The sequence below is a fragment of the Tyto alba genome, unplaced genomic scaffold (genome assembly GCF_018691265.1).
Source record: "Tyto alba isolate M040663 unplaced genomic scaffold, T.alba_DEE_v4.0 Super-Scaffold_34, whole genome shotgun sequence".
Taxonomy (NCBI): domain Eukaryota; kingdom Metazoa; phylum Chordata; class Aves; order Strigiformes; family Tytonidae; genus Tyto; species Tyto alba.
In genome coordinates, this window is record NW_024881309.1 from 2031301 (window position 1) to 2042742 (window position 11442).

Below are 11442 nucleotides of genomic sequence, written 5' to 3' on the forward strand. Positions count from 1 at the left end.
GCAGATTTCCTCAAGGACAGCTACTCCTTCTCACCCCTGTGTAACTGCGGGGGGGTCTGGCCAAACCCCGGCGATGGCAGTCGCTGGCCCGTGCGGGCTGGCTGATGAGCAGGGCCAGCTCGGAAATGTTTGGGCTAGAGCTAGGGATAGCACTAACCATCACGAGCAGCAATTAGCCTGAAAAATGAGGCAGGTGATTAAAGGGAGCCCAGACCTCAGACGGATGCGTGCAGGTTGGGACACTGAAGGGAATAGGGAAGGAATTGGTATTTCTATGACAGTTTGTAGGGTGCTCCCTCCTTTTTCCAATAGGGAAATCTAACCACAGTTTGCATAAAAACGTTAAGTGTCTGTACACCCCCCCGGCGCCCAGGGACCTTGTTCAGGAGAGTTTTCCCACTTATTTTGCATCCCAGACACTGATGCTGGCAGCCGGGTAGGGCGGCCGGCCCCAGCGCAGAGCTGCACAAGCCGGGACAGTGCGAAGCGGAACGTGGGACATTTACCCTTGTGGGAGGTGAAACGCTCACCCAAGCCTTGCATGTATTAGGCTGGGCTGTTTTAGAGTGCCCAGAGAGGCTTAATCCAGGGATCTCACCCCTCAAAGGGGTTAAGAGCTTCTGTTCTATTTGCACCTAAACAATGAAATAAATTCCCCTTTATTTGATCTGCACCTATGACCCAGGTTGTAAATGCGGGTAGCAGACCACAGCACCACCACTGCTGGAAAAGAATAATTTTCAGTCAAAGCAAAAGCAAAACTCACACAGCAGGAGAAACATTTGCTTACCCTCCCTTCTTGCCACATCCAAATTAAAGTCTTGCTAGAACAACTAAAGAAAAGCTATAGCCACACTCAGCAGCGTAGAAAAAACAGTTTGTAGGAAAAAAAAAAAAAAAAAAAAAAACAAAAAAAACAAAAAACCCACAAAGCCCAGTGCTGCTTACAGGGCGATGGCCTGAACGGCAGCCTGACACACGGCGGGACGCCTGCCTGCAAACACCCGGGCTGGCAGCAAAGACGGACAAAAGGACAAGCCCAGCTGCTTCGCTTCCACTTTCTGGGACGAGTTTAGGAGCGTGGAGCACCCACCGTGCACAGGCCAGACCCTCCCAAACCTGAGCACCGGCCCCTGGGTGCAATAATAAACCTGATCGGCGCCGAGCAAGCCCGGCTGAGCCCCCACGTCCCCCCTCCCCTGCACACAACCCAGGAGCTCGGTTTAAGCCGGGGCTCAGGGCCCCTTCCCCCCATCTGCAGGGTGCTGGGGGGGGTCCCTGCCCCAGAAAGAGCGGTTCCTCTGTGTGCTCCGTTTGCTGGAGAGCCCTTGGAGGTGTCCTGTCCTGCCGGGGCTGGGATGCTGCTGGAGAAGCTTCATCTGCAGCGTTGGGGGTGTGTGTGTGTGTGGGGGGGTCACCTCTGGCTCCATCTCTCCTGGGGAGCATCTCGGTGCTCAGCACGGCAGGCGAGGAGCTGGGGCAGCCCGGCTCAAGGGACGGTGCTGGGTCAGCATCCCTTCCTACAGCTCGGTAGGACGAGCAGCACAAGGAGGCTCCCTCATTAAGCAAGATGTGTCACTTAGGCCGTGAGTTATGGGAGGGGTAAGTCCATAAAATCATACTGTAGCCTGTATGAAACCTCTGCAGCTTCCCCCGTTTATCTGCCAGTGCAGAGGAGGGGGTGTGAGCCTGGGCATTGTGTCCTGAGGTCCCATGGAACACAACCAGGAGGAACACCGATGACTCTGGTGCTTTGGGGCTCTGGTGTTAGACCTCACTGCTCTATAAAGTAGGCTTTTACAATGATTTGTTAAGAAATCAGTTAATCTTCTGCAGGTGTTTTCAAAGAGGCTGTCAGGACAGAAGCTTCTCTAGAAAGAAAAGTCCTCCCAGCTCTCCGCTGTCGCAGCACGGTGCTGTGGCACCACTCAGATGTGTGTGTGTGTGTGGGGGGGGGGCTGTTCCTTTTCCTTGGAAACGCTTGGCAGTGACAGGGAATGACACTGGATGTCAGCGTGCTCTCAGCTGCAGGACGGGCAGGCTCTGCCGGGGAGGATTTAAGGTTTGTTCTGGGAGGCAGAGAGCAAAACCCAGCACCTTTCTTCAGGGCAGCTTCTGGGGGGGGGGGCGTGTCTCGGGGCCTGATGAGCCCAGTTGCACAGTCGTGGGAAGGATTGCAAATCCAGATTTGGATCATTCGGAGCCTGGTCTTGGCAAGTGCTGCGGAGAGCTGTCTTGCTTAATGAGCAGAGCTTCCCGGGCACCTGGAAGGCAAAAAAAGAAAAAGAAGGTATTTGCAGGGAGAAAGGGCAGCTCTAAGTAGGTTACAACACAAGGAACAAAAGGTGGGTGAATTTAGAGCATGCAGTGAAACAAGATAGGAGTCAGAATTGGCCGGCATTAACATCAAAGATCCATGACTGCAATGAGTGTTGCAACATCTAGACGCTGAATTTCTAATGCTGCCGTCTTGCAAAAAAAAAAAAGAATAAAAATTGGCTGCTCTTCAGTTGCCTGGTTTTGCAGCCAACTTCATGCTACAGGCCATAATCCTGCAGGATGCTGAGCGCTTTCTCAAGGGCACCGTGAGCTTTAAGGGCAGGACTGTTACAGAACCTAGGTTTGGTCATCCCTAAGCGCTTGGAAAGGCCACAGGCTTGTCTAAAGCCAAACCAGTGCTCCTTTAGCATCGCACTGCCACTGTCAGCTCCTTCTCACCAAACACCAGTGCTGGGATCAAAGTGCTGGCCGGAGTCAGCCTCCCGTTATTAACTTGGCTCCAGGAGCTGGTGCTTGAAAAAGTAAAGCTGGACACATAGTAACACTGCTAAAACCTAATCCTGAGACCAAGCGTTAATTGACTTTTATATAGATTTGATGAATTCTGCACTGCTCTTGATGGTGCAGTTTTTACCACCTTGTGTTTTTTTTTTTTAGCCTGGAGAGTGATAATATTCCTGTATTAATTACCTGTAACAGAGAAGTCCTCCCTGTGCGAGACTGGAAAGGCAAAGCCTTATTTTTGCCCTTTTTATTAGGAATCCGGAGAAACAAACCACCACAAGAGCCACTTTGGCAGCTGCAGAGTTGGAACAAGATAGAAGGGTGCATCTTCCCTCTCCTTGCCGCTTCCCCAGCGAAAATCTCCGCGTGCGCCGGGACTCTGGCGACGGTGGCGTGGAAGCTGGTAATGGAGGGAGTTGTCTTTACATGCAGAGCAGTTTTGAAACCTCCTGTCTCCTGAAGGGATACATTTGTGCTGTTCCTTCCACCCACTGCTTAGTATTATCACATTTCACAGGAGTGTGAAGGATCTGAACAAACAGAGCTAGGGAGCTTTGAAAAATGCTACAAGCACCACCTACACCTTGCTGCAAATGTCAACAGGAATCAAGAAGTTCATTTCCTATGCAAGCAAAGTCTTCAAAGCAAGCCCCCCTCCTGTTTTAAACCAAAGGGAAATGCTGCTGTCTGACGGCATTAGGCTCTGGAAAGACACAGCTGGGATAAACAAAGGGATGCAAATGTTGCCTCGGCATCCAGCCCTCTCTCATTAGGTGGCTTGAAGCTCCGGGTGTCTGACAGCCCTCCCTTCTGCACGTCTGCATCAGAGTTTGAGATGGCTTGGTGTGAACGCCAGCCCTCTCTCAGGACTCATCCTGGTACCAGGGTTCCTTCCCGTGTTACCTTAGGGCTGGGGTGGGCAGGGGGGGCACACTCTAGGTTTTGGCTTCTGCTGAAGGTAAGTGAAGGCTTGTTCTCAACGCCAGGGTCTGCATCTAGCATTTGAGCTAGCTTAGGGATCGACACCAGAAAAACCAGGGAAACGGCGCCTTTTAACATTCTTGCTTCCTTTACTTGCACCCGTTTTCTGTGATGCGATGATGGCGCAACGCTTGCAAGGGCTGTCATCGCATCGTCGTCTTCCTGCCGCTTTTTGGAAGAGGAGTGATTTTTGAAAAACGGCGTCCCACGCCACCTCGACAAGGGTCTGGCTGTGATTCTCCCAGCGCACCAGCCTCGCTCAGGTAAAACCTAGGAGAGGTGACAGAGTCTCGGCTTGGGAATCGCGACAGCACCGATAACACGTTTTGCTAATCCGACCCTGTTTCCCGAAGCCGAGGGATGCTTCAGAGCCCGTGGCATCCCCTCGGCCCCCCGGGACGGGACCGCGGCCCTTCTGCTCCCCTCTGATGTGTCCTGTTCCCTTTGATGTGGCTGAGCGAGCCCTGATAGGGACTAGCAGCCTCTGGCAGTCGTGCTGGGAAAATTAAACTTCCCAGATCTTGAGAACACACAGCACAGAAAAATGTGTGAAAAATTGAAATGACAAGGTTATTCAGGTTGTTTCTTTTAAGGCAGCTTCAGCCTGGATGGGTGGTGAAGGAGAGTAGCTGAGATTCCTCTTCTCCTGAGGGGGATTTCTACAACAGCTTCTACTTAAATCCCCAAATGCTTTTCAATTTGTGGACCGGCTCCTAAGATTCATGGGCATACCCCCACTAGTTGCTTTTCTGCCTTGTTTTTAAATTCTGCCCCTAAGTCCTTGCAAAGACTTGGCCCTTGTGAAGCCACATTGTCACCTTAACGGGGGAGGTGGTTGTTCACGGACTTTTTCTGCTCGCTGGCCCAACACGGGGACAAGGCAAAGGCAGCTCCCTCCCGGCTGAGCCTCTGAACTTTGCCGGGGACAAAACCCAGCACGGCGGCTTTTCAGCTCCGTAAAGGCAACACCAAGAAGCCAAAGACCAGGCGACTCATTTTAAAGAAATCCCGCCCCGTTTGATTGGGGAAAAAAGCAAAAAATTGCGATGGGCCCAGGCTGCCTGCACCGTGGGGGAGGACCTGGGACTCAGCATGGGGACGGGGAAGAGCTTAATCCTAGAGCTATATGGCACAGCTGACCTGTCTCAATGTAGTTGGTATCTGTCTCTGAAGCTCCAGGGAAGTTAATCATTCAAAGTATTTTATATGCAGACGGCTTCTTTTGTGGAAGTGGAGATTTGTGGGAGAAATCCAATTGTAAAGAAGCTTTTCAGGATTTTATCAGAAAGAGCCTGGAAAGCAACTGCATTTGATGTAATTAACTTTTAAATTTCTGCGGTTGTCATTTGGCAAAAGGGGTTTGATTTTTTAAAATTAAAATTGGAGGGGCGTCTTTGACAGACGTGGAACAGAAACAGAAAGTTTCCCAGCTCCGTGTGTATTTTTGTCACTGAGATGGTATCGCACGCTCCTAACATGAGCAGGCAAAAGCTGTCAGGAAAGGGACTAGTAAATTGTACCCTTTTCCCAATCTTTTCCCTCGGTGGGGCCTCCCAGGTGTGGTGTGCTCATCCTTGATTTTGCAGGACGTGGGGGGAACGTGCTCTAAGCAAGGAAGGCTGAAGGCGTGGAGAAAGGGTCCAGGGAGCCGAACAGGGCAGGCGGGAGAAGGGGAGAAGGGATGCCCATGGCGTGGGGGGCTTATAGTGAACCCCCCCCACCCCCCCAGCGATGCTCCAGGGGACGAAGCTGTAAAATCATTTCCATACCAGATGTTGGTGCTGCAAAAACAATCTACCCTTCGCGTGGCCAACACGCTCTTTTTGTACGCTGGCACGGCCGCTCTGGCGGGAAGGTTTTCTGCAGCTCAGGAGCCTGACTAAACATTAAAACTGTTTAGGTAAATACCAGCTGGTACTCTGTCCTGCTAGCAAATAGAAGCCTCTGTTTTAAATTAGTGTTGCAAGGAAAAACAATGTTTAAAGAGTTACCTTGCCTTCCCCTGGAAGATAAATAACTTAAATACAAACGGTAGGGTGAGCTCCGGGGGGAAAATGCCCTGGGTGAACTGCTGCGGGCTCCGGGAGATCAGCATCTTCTCTTTGCTGCGGGGATGAGGGATCGGCGTGCCATCGGTGGGATTGTGGCAGCGGTGACAGGAGGCACAACGGAAAAATGTTTTGCTCAGGCTGCCCAGGGCTAGCTCGGGGCTGGGGCTCGGGGCTGCACCCCGCATTGCCGGGCTGGGAAGGAGGTGATGGACACAGCCTGTCCTTGCCCTTTCCCCCCTCCCCGTGGCTGTTGCAAACTCTGCTTTTTTTTTTTTTTTTTTTCTATGAATTTCCTAAGCACTAGAGGGCTGCAGAGAACTGCTTTTGCAGCTGCAGACGCGGGCGCTGATGCGGGCTCCAGCCCTTAAAGGAAAACGGGGGAAAAGGACGTGGGGATGCGATGGTTTGGTTTTCCTCACCTGGGAAGAGGAGATTGGGGTGGCGAGGTGCAGGCAGTTGCAGAGCGGCTCTGACAGTGGCTCACACCTGGGAGGGAGAGAAGAGGTGGGAGGTTCTGCTGCTCAACCACAAAATAGTTGAGGTTTGACCCCTGCTCCAAGCAGGATCGGTCAGAGCAGCTTGCTCAGGGCTGTGAACTGTTGGGCTTTGAGTATCGCCAAGGTCAGAGACACCACAACCTCTCTGGACAACCCATTCCAGTGTTTGACGGCTCAGTGTTTAAGGAAAAAAAAAAAAAAAAAAAAAAAAAAGAAAAAGCTTCTAAGCTTTTTCTTGTGTGTAAGTAGAATTCCTGCATCTCCGTTTGTGCCTTTTGCCTCTTGTCCTCCGTCCTCCCCCTGAAGAGCCCTGAGAACAGCCCAGCTCCGTCCCCTGCCTGTGGCAACAGTGCTGCTTTGATCAAGGCGACTGCGCTAAAGGGTAACACTCATCTTTATTTAATAGAGAAAAACCTATTAAAACTTGAGGCATCGAGTTAAAATAGGGAGCCCGGTCCAGAAAGGGCCCCACGAGACTGCAAGACCAACCCCTCTCCATCCCAGACACTGGTCTGCTCTGACAGCTCTTTCTAATTTCCAGCTTTCATCTGTTCCAGGCCAGTTTGTACCCAGTTGTGGTGCCAGCACTGTTGGGTTCAATGGTTTTCCTGGTTCCTCAGCTTCTTTTTTCCTGCTGAGCTACACCCACCCAGCTCCCCTCTCTCAATGCAGCCTCTCGACCACTTGCATTATCCTCTGATCCACACACAGGCTTTTCCCTTTTCAGTCCTTCCCAGCTGCTGAGCACACACACAGCGAAACCAGCTTGTCTACAGAGCTATTCCACTTTTATCCCTTTTTACCACATTCAAGTTTGTAAGGCCACTCTTCCGGCCTTATGGCTTCTCCCGAGTTTTGTTTTTATTGTCAGAAAACTTTATCTGGATCCTCATTAGTGTTTTAGTGCCTAAAGTAATCCATAAAAGTATAAAGCCAAGCAGAGCTGGTGTTTGAAGGTCTCTCAAGAACCTGTTTTCAGCATCTCTTACCATGAGCTGCTCCCTCCAAACCAAGAACTCCCTGAAAAATTCTGCCTGGGAGACTTGACCTCTTTCTCCTTCCCAATGGGTATTTATAGGCCTAGTGCACCAGGTAGACCACAAAGGCTGATTCCCCCCTGGTAGGGAAGGAGCTTGTTTCATCCTGGCTGAACATCCTAAAAACCCCAGGCTTGCCCTCCTGGACAGGCAGGAGAAGCTCCTGGTTCCCTCCTGCTATCAAACAAGACAAATGTGACTCAAAACTTTCTTTTTCAGTTGTTTTGCAAGCACCTCTACTCCCGAATACTTGTAAATCTGGCCTCAAAAGCTGTGGAAAAAGGCCCTACATGTATATAAATATTTTTTCTTATTTAAAAATGCAATTAGACAGACACAGCGGGACAGAATTTACAGTATAATTATGCAAACGTAAGTCACCGAGGCCAGCGTCTGCTCTTCAGTCAAGACAGGCAACATCTCAGCCTGCAATAACCCTATTAACAGAGGCTGATGAATAATACAAGTTGCCTATATTTGCTTTAGGGTGCAATTCACCCATCTGCAGAGGGTCAGCACAAGAGCTATGTTCTAGCAAAGTCTTATTTAATACCTATAAATAAGGCATAAGTGATGCATGGCCTTGCACTGTTCCTTTACATGGAGGTGAAGTACAGCCTCATGAAATCTTTGTCTCAGCATGTCCCTGCTCCTTGTAATCCTATTCAATACCAAGTGGATAATAATCTATTGCATTTATCTCTCTTCTGTTGCCGTATTTTCAGAAAGACAGTTCATACTTGGGTGCTCTCAACTAACTTTCTCTGTGCAGTAAAACCCCCCCTAAATCTACATACATCATTCTGAGCTTAAATATTACAGCGTTATAATCAATGTTTGATAAATATTTTACGGAGAAACACCCGAGTCCCTCAATGCCCATTTCCCTGCATTCTTCCTCTATCAGAAAGAAAACCCTAAAAAAACGGAGACGGAAAATATGAGGAGATTTTCTGACTGTTGACTTTGATTTCCAGTTTTGATTGTTTCTCCTCTTTCTCTTTAGCTCCTTTACCCACTGAGGGGATGGCAAAGGAAAAAAGTATGAAAAGAAGGGGAAAAAGCCCAGGTAACAGGGAAAAAATGGCAATTGAAAGCAAAGAAAAAGGGGCAGTTTTAAAAGCCAGACTCTGCGGGTTGTTCTTAGTTTTCAACTCTCACAATAAGAAATCAGAATACCTCTACGGAGGCAAATTGCTACTTCCATCAGAAAAACAACCTCCTGGCAAAATATTTACCAGCAGCAATCAGACTTGTAACGAACTCCCGCCTGCGCTGGAGGACGGAACAAGGGCCGCGCTGGTTTTGCCCCGACGGCCGCCCAGCTCACCCCTTTCCCCTGAAAGCGGCCGAATTGAAGGTGGCTGGTCCCCCAGCCCCTTTTCCTTCCGTAACCTTGGCGAGAAAGGCTTTCCAGCGTGTTTTCTTTCCTGCGGTTTGCCGCCAGATGGCACGTACACACCGGGCGAGCGGGGAAGGCGAGCGGTGGGTCGGGGGGGGACAGCCTGGCCCTCGATGGGGCGAGACCCCCCCCCCAGCAGTGCCCTGGGACTGGTCCATACTGGAATCAACTTTCTGCTGCTGGAACGGAAAGAAGCTTTACGGTAGGTTTCTGCTCATAACAAGCGACCGCACGCCTCTCCAGAATACATTCCCTTTGATTAAATTGATAACAGAAGAGAGGTTTTCATTCAGGTTGGTAATTTGGCCATCCGGCGCTGAAGACGCCGTGTTTTCCCTCTCTGCGGGGAGGGGGGAGCTTGGAGAGGCTGCGAGCAGCCAAAATTCAGAGCAAATCTGAGCCAGACCCCCCGAGAAATAACTCAGCCCGGAGCCTGTGCTGTTTTCTGGTTTAAATTCCCTCCTGCCTGATGCTGTGCAGGGTTTTTCAGGGAGGGAAGTCGCTGTGAGTGAGACCCGGGGGCAGGAGGTGGGGGCAAGGACAGTGTCACGGCCCTGCCGCTGCCTTCCCCCCCCCCCCGTTGTGAGTTGTGAAGGGACACAGAGAGGTGACGGCGCAGGGAGAAGCGGGGCTGGCGCGTTCCTGTCTCTATTCGCCGCCGAACGGCAAGAAAAGGTCAAGAAATCCAGCAATTAGCATCCTATCACGGTCTCGCTTTTGCCTACTGGAAATGCTCCCTTTCAGCATCTTTCTTTTGTGCCTGTCACATGCTAAATGCAATCTCTAGCATTTTTGAGATGTTTAATTACTTTTCTTAGTATCGTTTGTGTTGATTACTTTTTTTTTTTTTTTTTTTTTTTTGGGTAAGAGAGCAGGAGAGTGCCTCACGCCGAGAGCAAATCACCGTTTGATTGGCAGCGCCTCCCAGAACAGCTTCTGATCCCCCCTCCTGGTGCTCAAAATGCTAATGGTGTCCTGAAACAATGCAAGGCTCCTTCAAAAATATCTTTTTTATTTCTCTGTTGCAGGCCACGTACTGATAGAGGGAGCTGTTCTGACGCTCGTTCCTCCTGGAGCCCAAGGTCGTTTTGCTCTTCCTCCCGTGCTGAGGAAGACTCAGCCCTGCCCATCCTGGAGAGGTGGTCGTTGAAGGGTCCTGTGAAAGGGCTTCGGCGTCTTTTCCCGGGAGGATTTTCCTACCGTGGTCCCATGCAACTCCAGGAATTGCAAATTAACCCAAGACCATCATTGCCTCAGTGGTTTCGGAGCACATCTGATCGGTGGCTTTGCAACACGTGGAGATATTTCAAGCCGCGGTCCGTCCTGCCGCTGCAGTCTGTCTGTCCTGCACTTCAAGTCTGTCTGTCCTGCACTTCAAGTCTGTCTGTCCTGCACTTCAAGTCTGCCTGTCCTGCTGCTGCAGTCTTGCTGCCTCCTCCTTGCCAGCACAGCTTTGCCCGTTCCCTCCCCCCCCGGCATGCTCCCCAGCCTGCCAACATCTTTCCAAACCTGTGGTGACCCCGAGCCCTCATCAGCACCGAGCAGGATGGTGACCCCCCCCCCCCACGTCTTTCCTACTATGGGCTGCTTAATCCCCTTCTGCATTTACTTTTTGCTACTTTTTTTTTTTTTTTTTTCCAGCGGTGCACAAGCATCATGGTGTTGGCTTATTCTGCGGGCTGTGCTGTTACCTCCTGCTCCCTTTCAGCGCCAGATATTTCCCCCATTTAGTATTTCTGCACCCACCTGCCCTTATCCTCTCGACTCCAGCCCATTTTTCTGGGGAACAGGATCCTTTTGCACCATCAGTCTGTCCTCCAAAGGGCTGTAGCAACTCCCTTCCTCCCAGCAGCAACACCTGCCGTGGGACGGGCTCCCCAGTCCCCCTGCTTAGGAGACACGAACGCAAATCGGTCTCACGGCTCGGGGCACCAGTCCCCTCCCAGCCCCTCCTGGGGACCCCGGGGGGATTTTTTTCCATGTTCCCCGGGGCACAACGTGTGTCACCCCATGGGCAAGGACCGGCCCTGGGTCGGGCGAGAAGGGACGGGACCACGGGAGGGACATGCCTGTTCCCTGTCAACACCCGCCGCCGAAAACTCCTCTTAAACACCATTTGCTTAAGTCATTTCTCCCCCCGACCTGCAAGCCTGATTTTTATGTACCGTGGTAAACGTTATGCCTTGAAAAGACCCACACATGAATAAAAAATCAGGCTGTCACTCTGCCGTGCTCCTTTTAAAGAGAAATTGCTTAAAGCAGCAAGAAAAATGTCTAATCTTGGGACTCGGGGAGCCGGTGCTCGCGAACGTCTGTGCGAGTGGGGAGGGTGGGGGTCACTGCAGTTTATGCTCGTGAATAATGAATCTGACATCGTAGCTATGCAAATGTAACCTAACAAGCTCCCAACTAAATAAAAATCTCGTTTGTTACGTCAATTATTCACCAGTCTCCTTCCCCAGCACTTGCTCGGATTTTCAGGACGCAACTGATTTATTTGAAGAGGTGGAAGTGGGCGATCAGCAGAGAATATGGGGGGCCCTTACGAATCCTGGAGCTTTGAGCCATTTCTGCAGCCTATAAATAGGAGACAGGATTCACGGGCCGAATACACACCGGGATCTGCCCCTAGTCAAGATTTCCTGGCCTTCTACAGGGATGACCGAGAAATAATCAGCGGTGGGAAACTC

At 50.9% G+C, this 11442-nt stretch overlaps 1 long non-coding RNA gene across 1 annotated transcript; it reads left to right on the forward strand.

Annotated features, from left to right (window-relative positions):
• The first annotated feature begins 8815 nt into the window (after window positions 1-8815).
• LOC122154224 lies at window positions 8816-11190 on the forward strand. Its single transcript, XR_006166135.1, has 2 exons — window positions 8816-8954; window positions 9781-11190. It is a non-coding gene; the product is annotated as an uncharacterized LOC122154224 (long non-coding RNA).
• The last annotated feature ends 252 nt before the right edge of the window (window positions 11191-11442 follow it).